Source organism: Hoplias malabaricus, chromosome 4, assembly GCF_029633855.1.
Source record: "Hoplias malabaricus isolate fHopMal1 chromosome 4, fHopMal1.hap1, whole genome shotgun sequence".
NCBI classification, from domain to species: Eukaryota; Metazoa; Chordata; class Actinopteri; order Characiformes; family Erythrinidae; genus Hoplias; species Hoplias malabaricus.
The window spans coordinates 40,547,138-40,556,204 of NC_089803.1; positions in this window are offsets into that span (position 1 = coordinate 40,547,138).

Sequence of the window (9,067 nt, forward strand, 5' to 3'; positions counted from 1 at the left end):
CACATTACTATGCAAAAAGCCCAAATACATTCAAACACACTTATACAATAATGAATAAAACTTAAAACTGTGAACAGAGGGGTCTGCTGTGCATGCTGAGATCTCCTTTATAAGCTCCTAGCCGTGCCCAGTGCCTGGCCCCACTACAACATTTGGTGCTTTTCCACTGCATGGAACCTACAAGACTTGATTCCACTCGACTCAGTTCTTTTGCTTTTCAACTAGCCAAATCTGGTACCTGATCCCTGTACTTTTTCAGTCCCTGCTTGCTTACGATTCCAACTGAGCCAGTAGGTACTAAATTGTGACGCGTAAACCCTCCAGAGTGCTGATTGGCCAGAGAGACCCATCAGTCACCATGAAATGCAGAGCTCCAGCACAAACTAGCTGCTTGTGAAATCTCCGAAGTTACAGCATCTTTCACATTTGTTTTTATCTAACTCACAAAAGCAGCTTGTAACATTACCCCGAGGTGTTTTGAAGAATGCTCCTTGGGTCGGTGACCGACGAAAATCTCCAGCAAAAGCCAAATGTGCAAAAAGGGAAAAATGATCGGATACACAATGAATAAACAGCACCTAGCCTTACTGCCGACGATGCTGTGGTTTTCAAAACATGCAGTTCCCATATTCTGAAGGACATTTCTTATGAAGTATTATGTAATTCTGTCCGTATTGCGCAGCCATGTTATACACCATATGCTTTCCTTCAAACAGCTGAGTCTATGTGTGTGTATTATCCTTCAAATATGAATATACACAATAGTATCATTAGCATGTGTGTTTAGCATGTGTGTTTAGGTGCCTAGCATGAGACAAGGGGAAAATATGAGGCAGGGGAGAAGAGTGGCAGAGAAAAAGAAAAAGACAGACACATGGAAAGAGAGAAAATGTTTTGACTTGCTGTCAAACAAGGAGGAAGAAAAATAATTTGATGATTTCATTGAACAGTTCGGACTAAGTACCATATGTGGGCAAAGGCCTCAGACAGCAGCATGAATCTGTGTAAACACAGACAGCACCGTTTTAGCATACAGCCATGAGCTGAACACTTTTATGGAATAGATTTATAGAGCAATGCTAACTGTTTTAAGTCACTGAGCTCCATAATTCTTGTGGGGAATTGGACAATGGCTCATAATTCCCATTTTAGTAATCTCATAGGAGACCCTGGTTTAACACTTCGGGCAGTTACATATGTATTTTGAGCCTGGTCAGGACCTAATAACTACCAAATGAGAAAATTACACACGGATGAAGCCAGTGCATGGGGTCAGTAGGACTAGGGCTCAGAATTAGAGTCAACAAAACAAATCTTCAGTTTTAGTGACATCTAGTGGTGAAAAGCATTAAGTACGGTGACCCCTAAACTCATGATTCATAACAGAAATGACTTACAAACACAAAAAGGTTGTTCTCTGGAGGGATGGATCTTTATTCTTTATTATTATTATTATTATTATTATTTTTTTATTTTTTTTTTGCGGTGAGTTGGAGTGGTGTTTCTGAACCAGACCTAATTATGTAACATCAATAACTGACCTCAATAATGCTCTTGGGGATAAATCCCATAAAATATCCACTGCACTGTGCCTGGTATTAAGAGTAAAGCATTTCCTGCCAAAGAGTAGGCACTTTTCCTGCATTAAAAGTGACAAACACCATGTTAACACCACTGGTTTCAGAACAACGATGGTTAACACATTTCTAACATACTTTTGGGTATGTAGTGTAATAGCTTAATATTTTATTTAAAAAAATGATTCTATTATTCCAATTTTAACCTTATATAATAATAATATATCGCCAAGAGCCAAGATTCCAAAGAGAAACTACATTGAAGTGGGCATCACCAATATTTTGACTATACAAGAGAAAAATCAATGAGCTAAACCTCCGAGCAGTGTAACATAAGGCTAAAGTCTGTAAAAAAACATCTTGACTACTGATAACAAGAATGCTATAAATAATGTTGGCTTTTATTATTTAAGGTACTCATTCACTGCAAGTTTTAACCGCGTATATGAAAAGCAGTCAGCTATAATCAGTTAATAATACACGCTTTACAAATGTAGATTCTGAATTTATTCTGTGAACATACGTGCCACTAGTGGGTGGTGTTGTCCTGGTGATGGAGCAGCAAATGCTGGTGTTTTTCCAGTGAGATTCGCGAGGTAATACATGATTAAAATACGTGATTAAACCATGGTTATGTTGAAAACATATATAACTTACTTTTATGATGCAAATGTTTTAACACCCCTTGTCAAACAACACGTTTTGTTGACATCCTCTACAAGGAGCAAACTTACAATTATTGCTTTTTCAATGTTTCTGATGTCTACAGCCAATATAATGACCCTGTAATCATCTACATTGATTTAGTATATAAAAAAACAATAATTGCAGCTTTAAAATCTGATCACACACACACACAAACACACACACAACTCTGTATGTATCAATGTTTTGAATAGACTATTATACAGTTTACCCTTGATAGAATCACTGTTACACATATCGTCTTGTGGCTTACTTCTTTCTTTAGTTGCAGACATTATTTATTTATTTATTTATTTACATATAGAGAATAGATTAAACACAACCACATATTCTGCATGTTGATGGCTAAAAAAAGGAAATGTGATTGATGAAAAATTGCTTTCTGAAGAGTCAGTGAAATGCAAGTGTTAGGAACAAAGGTTTCAAATGCTGTAAAAACTTGCCTTTTTGCTTTATAGTGGTTCTATGAGGTTTGACCTACTACATATTTTGTTGTATGAACTGGTATACTTTGAAATATATGCAGAAACACTTCACTTAAATGAAGGTTATAGTTAATATTGAGGTAAATTCTTGCACACAGGTGCAATTCCTTTATTTGCACGCTACAAAGACAGTGAGTGTCCCACCCTTTTTTAAACACAATAACAGATCCCGGTGATAAAAGCTTGCATCCTGACAGGAGCAGGCATGTTGAGGATGACAGCACCTTTAAATCATATAATGATTTACTAAAACACCCGAAAACACCTGCTCAAAACCATGTTTTTTCTTTCCCCAAAGGATTTCCTTCTGCTTCATATTGTAGAGACTTGTCTATAATCCCTAAATTGTTGATTATAGCAGAGTGACGTATGGGGATAATGAATTAACAAAAGGAGTCATTCAGTAAACTTAGATTAAATAAAAAACATGAATTTTGAAAACTAAATTACTGTTTATAACATTCATTTGTTGTCATCTGAATTTAGTCTAAAGCTGAAGGTTTGTCATACCGAGGTGTATGCAAAACAATAATACACAGGACATAGCACATGCGATCATTGCTTATAATATGGCAGTTGAAAATCTCAAAAGCATATTCACTTAAGCAGAGCATGAAAAGACTCGTAGAAAGAAGGCTGCATCAGGTTACTCAGCCAGCAGGGGAAGTTCCCACAACTGCATGGTGGTACAGCAGGTAGTGTCTCAGTCACACAGCTCCAGGGACCTGGAGGTTGTGGGTTTGAGTCCTGCTCCCAGTGACTGTTTGGTGGGTTTCCTCTGGGTGCTCCAGTTTCCTAAACCAAAAACACATATTGAGTAATATTCACTGCCTGAGTCTAAACAATATCTTGATGTTTTAACAACTTTAAATTAATAAATCACACCTTTAAAATGTTTTAACATATTAGTATATTAAGGCATAATGTTGAAAAATGTAGTAATGTTAACACAGAACTTTTACAATGGTTTTAAGACGTGATATTCTCAGAAAAAACATTCAGAGAACATTTAAAAGTCTTCCAGCTGAAAATGGTATAAGAATTTTAGGGCACAATATTCTAATTACATTATCGCTAAACATTTAAAAAATGTTTTTAGAGAACATTATCCCTTCCCTTAAGAAGAAAATTCTGTCTGTAACTAAGTAAAATAATAATAATAATAAAATAAAACTTAATGTCTCAGTCGATTATGCAATCTAATTTCAGGACTTAGGAAAGGGAATACATTAAACACAGCTAAGCGCAATTTGTTCATTCGCAGCACATTCTGTGTGAGCTGCCGTGTGGATTGACTGTGCTGCTCCATTTCTGGGAGCACAGGAGCTGCGGAGAGAGAGCTCGCTCCTGCAGCTCCATCTTTAGTAGCAGTGGAACCACGGTGACAGAGCGGAGAGAGGGCTTTGTCTCCCGTAGTTCTGTCTCTGGGAGCCGAGGAATAGCGTAGAAAGCTGTGTCTCCCGCTGCACAGTCTCTGGGATCAGAGGAACCACAGAGGGAGACATGTCTCCCTCTTACGGTCAGTCTTGGTGTTGTAACGAGTTGTGCTACTGGCAATTATCTTCTATAAGAACTATCAAAGATTTGTATAGAAAGTCAATACATTTGGTGCTAGTCTGTGTTTTTTTTTAAATAACTCACAAGGTCTGAAAAGTTGCTAAGTCTAGCGGCGAAAACACTAAGTTGGCCATACTGAGCAGCTGTTTGGACCCAGTCATGGCGTTTCACAAGGTCGATACGTCACAACTTAACACAGAGTGGATTGACTTATTTCTGCTCTTATCACTTAAGGTGGATTTGTTTCAAAACGCGGGAGACAGCTAACTGCATTACCACAAGTGCTATAAAACAGTTACAAATGAGTTTCTGAGGTAATTTAGACAGTGAATAAAAACTAAAGCCACTTAAAAACAACAGTCGTTATTTTCCCTCAAACATACCATTCCATCTTAAAAATGTACAACTGCGTTACCCCACAATCATAGACGTTTAGCACACATTAACATTAACTGACTAGCGTGCTGCTAACCATGCTCACTTTCACTGAGGTATTCCAATTTTTCCTAGCTTAAGTGATCAGAGGTTGAAAATTCTAACATTAATTAGATTTCCCCCACTAAATGCAGTTAGTAAACAAGGGGGCGGGATCAAGAACAAGAGCTGCAGTTTTCCAAATTCTGAACAACACGAACACTGCATTATGAAACACGGCAAATTAATGTATTATATAACGTGAAGCTATTATTAAGGTTGGGGGTGGAGGAAATGTCTTAGAAGTAAGTTTAAGCATTACTTTGTTCCCTTCTTTGTGTTTAAATGATATAAGGCAGTGGATCTCAAACTTTTTAGACCAAGAACCACCTGTTATCAAACCAAAACCTCCAGGTACCATCTATGAGCCCTACCACAGAAACATGTGAGCCCCTGTTTCTTCCTCTGTTCCGGGGGTAGATAGGGGGCATAAGGCAAAATCTTTCTTGATTGTTTGCATGTTTTTACATGAAATTTACATGCTTTACACAAAATTATTCTAAAATAATTACTTAAAATTATAGAGAGTATACAAGGCTTGAACCGAATACTTTAAACACATTATATATTCAAGGGAGCATTTAACACTTATGGGAAATAAGCATTTTGAAACAAATAAACTCAAGGAGAGAGGTTAATTTAATACCTGTTATGTGCTTTAATAGGCTATAGGTTAAAAGAGCGTAGCTCTTGAAGCAGGTGCTCAAAGCGGCACTCTGTCCTTGTATCAATAAGTCAAGGAGGCATGGCTCATAAGCAGTGCTTTAGGACACTATTGATGCAAAGAATGGCCAAGTTTGCTTTTGTCTTTATTCTTCTCTTTTCTCATTTCAAAGGTCTTTTCCCTAGAACTGTATGCATGTATATGTGACTGAGCAATTATTCATTCATTCATTGGTATATAATGGCATTATCTGCACACCTTCATTAGCTGAGTACACTCTTTTATATTAACACATATAACACACCTGTGTGGAGTTCTCATTAGTCAATACTTGTTGGAGCCTGGAGTGATTTGTCAGCTCATGGCGTGTGATATTGGTCCAATATGAGGAAATGTGTTATTTTCTTGCCCCTGAAGGTTAGCTGAAAGACAATATTCTGGCTGATTAAAGATTCATAACCTCTTTATTGGATTGTTCTGCTCTGCAGAGCCTATTATTTGATGTCAACCAGCCATAAAAACTCAACTGTGGAGTGCTCTGAATGTAAGCAGGCTGCGATTTAATGGATTACAAAGTCAAATTAAAGTCCTAATCATCTGAACAAATAAAAACAGGTTGGATCTTGGCAGGTCTGAATTCATACATATATATTTGTGGGTACTTCTGTGTGTGCAAGTGTGTGTGTGTGTGTGTGTTTGTTTAGGTCATACAAGGAGTCATGAGAATCAGTTAAACTCTAATCAGTCGAATGGCAAGTGAACTGAAGAAGTTGAAAGCCTTTTACGCTCAATAGTGAATGATTGTGTTTGGAGCCTTAAATGTTTCTGATGGCTCAGCAGCAGGTTGATGGAGTTTAATGGGATTTAAACAGGCAAAACCAAGTCTGCCACAACATCAGAGAAGTGGAATTTCATCTTCATTAGCAGCTTCATCAGACATGTCTCATCTCTATCTCTTTAAATCAGGACACTGATGAGGCCTGGACAATGAACAAAGCTTAGACAGAGAGAGAGAGAGAGAGAGAGAGAGAGAGAGAGAAAGAGAGAGAGATAGACCTAGAGAGAGGGGGAGGTATGGAGAACAGAGGATGATATGGTTGGATATATATGGCCTAAAGTAATCCTGCTCCCTCCAATCTTTTTTAATCTTCCTTGCTATTAATCCACTTACATTTCTAGCTTCAAAGATTCTTAGATATTTACAGCCAAATTCCTAATCTGTAGACCTGTTGTTTAGGTTTTTAAAAATCCATTGAAAGCAAAAAAATAAAAAATAAAAATATTGCCTTTTACCCAGTCTTCTCACTTTTCAATATAAATGAACACAGTAATTAAAAAACAAACAAACATAACAGCAAAAACACTAACACTATAACAGGAGTTCATCTATCATTCTTTCTAAAAAGGATAGAACATAGTGCGTCTCCTCTGTGCTTCAGTAACAGCTTTTACTGATCTGGGAGGACTTTAGTCTAAATGATGTATCTGATGACATTCAGCCACAGGAGCTGGTCCTGATGTTAGATGACCATTCTGGAACACAAACACCACTCCAACTCAACTCAAACCTATTAAATATAATAAAAAAAATATTTAAATAAATATTTCAGTGTTGGATGCTTGCAAAATATTTTTGGACAGTACCTTTTCATTTTAGTACAGCTAAAACATCTTTAGGAACTAAAAATACCAAGTAATGAAAAGTTTTAAATGCAAATCAAAGTCTTATGGTGTGCAGAACACAGGTCTTTCATTGTTGCTTTTTTGCTTTTCCACACACTGGGGACGGGATCAGACTCCTGCCTTTTTAACGATTGCAGAAAGTGGTTTGAATTGTCTTGTTAAAAATGTATGGGCGACTCTGTAAAAAGCATCATATGATGATTTATGTATGTTTTAGCAGTGAAGTTGGAGTCACATGCATACATTACCTTTACAACAATCTCATACCATGACAGACCTTGGCTTTTGGACGTGTTGCCACCACTTTTTTGGAACACATATAACAGCTTATATAACAGCTTGCTGCAGATAGCTGTCCAAACTGTCTGCAAAACTGTCAAATGTATTTTGTCAGCTCACGCTTCTAATATTAGATAACATAACTAGGTATTTCATCCTCTTGAATGGTGCCCAAGGAGATGGTCTCTGTGCTTCATTTAAGAGAAGATTTTCATTTCTGTTTCATCTATGTTAATGTTTCCTCCACAAGCTCTCTTTGCTTCATTAATTTTATTATTGATTCCACTAATAATATGCTAGTTTCAACCAATAAAATGTATTCTATTATGTAACAAAAATTATATCATTTGAAAAGGTTTGTGCTTTTATTTTATATGATGCTGATTTATCAAACAAATTACTTAAAATTTTCAGGACTAAATACATTAAAAGGAATGCATGTTTGAGGCGCAGCTGAATTGAATGTATCACCCTGTCCATCTTCTTGCCCCCAGCAATTTTTAAAACAAAGCTACACCCTTGCTCATCACGGTGCTAGCCAGAGCAGGGGTCTGTTCATTGTCCAGGATTGTTGAACTGTCCAATGGTGTTGTGCACACAACAGTTAAAAAAAGTAGCAGTATCCGGTTTCATATGTGTGAGACATGTTTCCAACATATGTCTCAGAGGACGTCTGTGGTTGCCTTGACTTTCCAGCTTGGTAGCATTGTGTATTTGGGATAGCATTAGTGAAAGGCTACATTCACGACTGTAATCAAAAAACACTTTATAAAAATTTGATGTTTCCTCACCATTCGTTAAACTGTCTAATGTCTAAACGAAGCCCCAGTGTCTGTAAATGAGTCAAAAAACAAATGGTCTTCATCTGATATGCTAGGCTTTCTCTCTATCTCTCTCTGCTCGTAGCTAGGGTGACCAGAGCTGAGATGGTGAAAAAGAGGACACGTCTGCGGGCAGGGTGGGGGGGGTGGTTGATGTGGTCACGCCCCTCGCTGCCGTTGTGTGCTTTTAGGTCCTTTACACCTTTATTCCCTACACAAAACATAGGAATTTCTTTTTTAATTCATCCGAGCTTTGCCTGACGTAAACAAGGACTACTGATGTGCAGACTGACCAATTAAATGTTTACAGAGAACGTTATCGACCAATAACGGTAGCTCTACAGTCAGACCGTCCAATCAGAAGATTTTAGGCTACTTCACCACGCCCCCTTCTCACTCAAGCGAACCAATCGGAGTAGGGGAGGGCGGGACTAGTTTGTGAATGAAATGCTTCTCTAAGTTCTATGTAAGCACTAGAAAAACAAAATCCCGGACGTTTGTGAAAATCCGGCCGGACATTTTTTAAGTCTAAAAAAGAGGAAGTCTGGTCACCCTACTCTTGGCAGATGCATCTGGAGTTTTTTTAGACAACAAGGAGAACTCCAAATTTTGAAAGGCATGAAGTGAGATGAGGATATTGCTCTATTTATGTTCCATATGTTGGTAATATTCACTTATTTTTGTTGTTTATCATTTAAGGTGAAAATGTTTCCAAACTCGGGAGACGGCTAGCTGCATTACTGAAAGTGCTACAAAACTAAACCCGAGTTACAAATAAGTCTCTGTGGTAATAAAAACTTAGAGACCCGTTCAGTTTAAGCC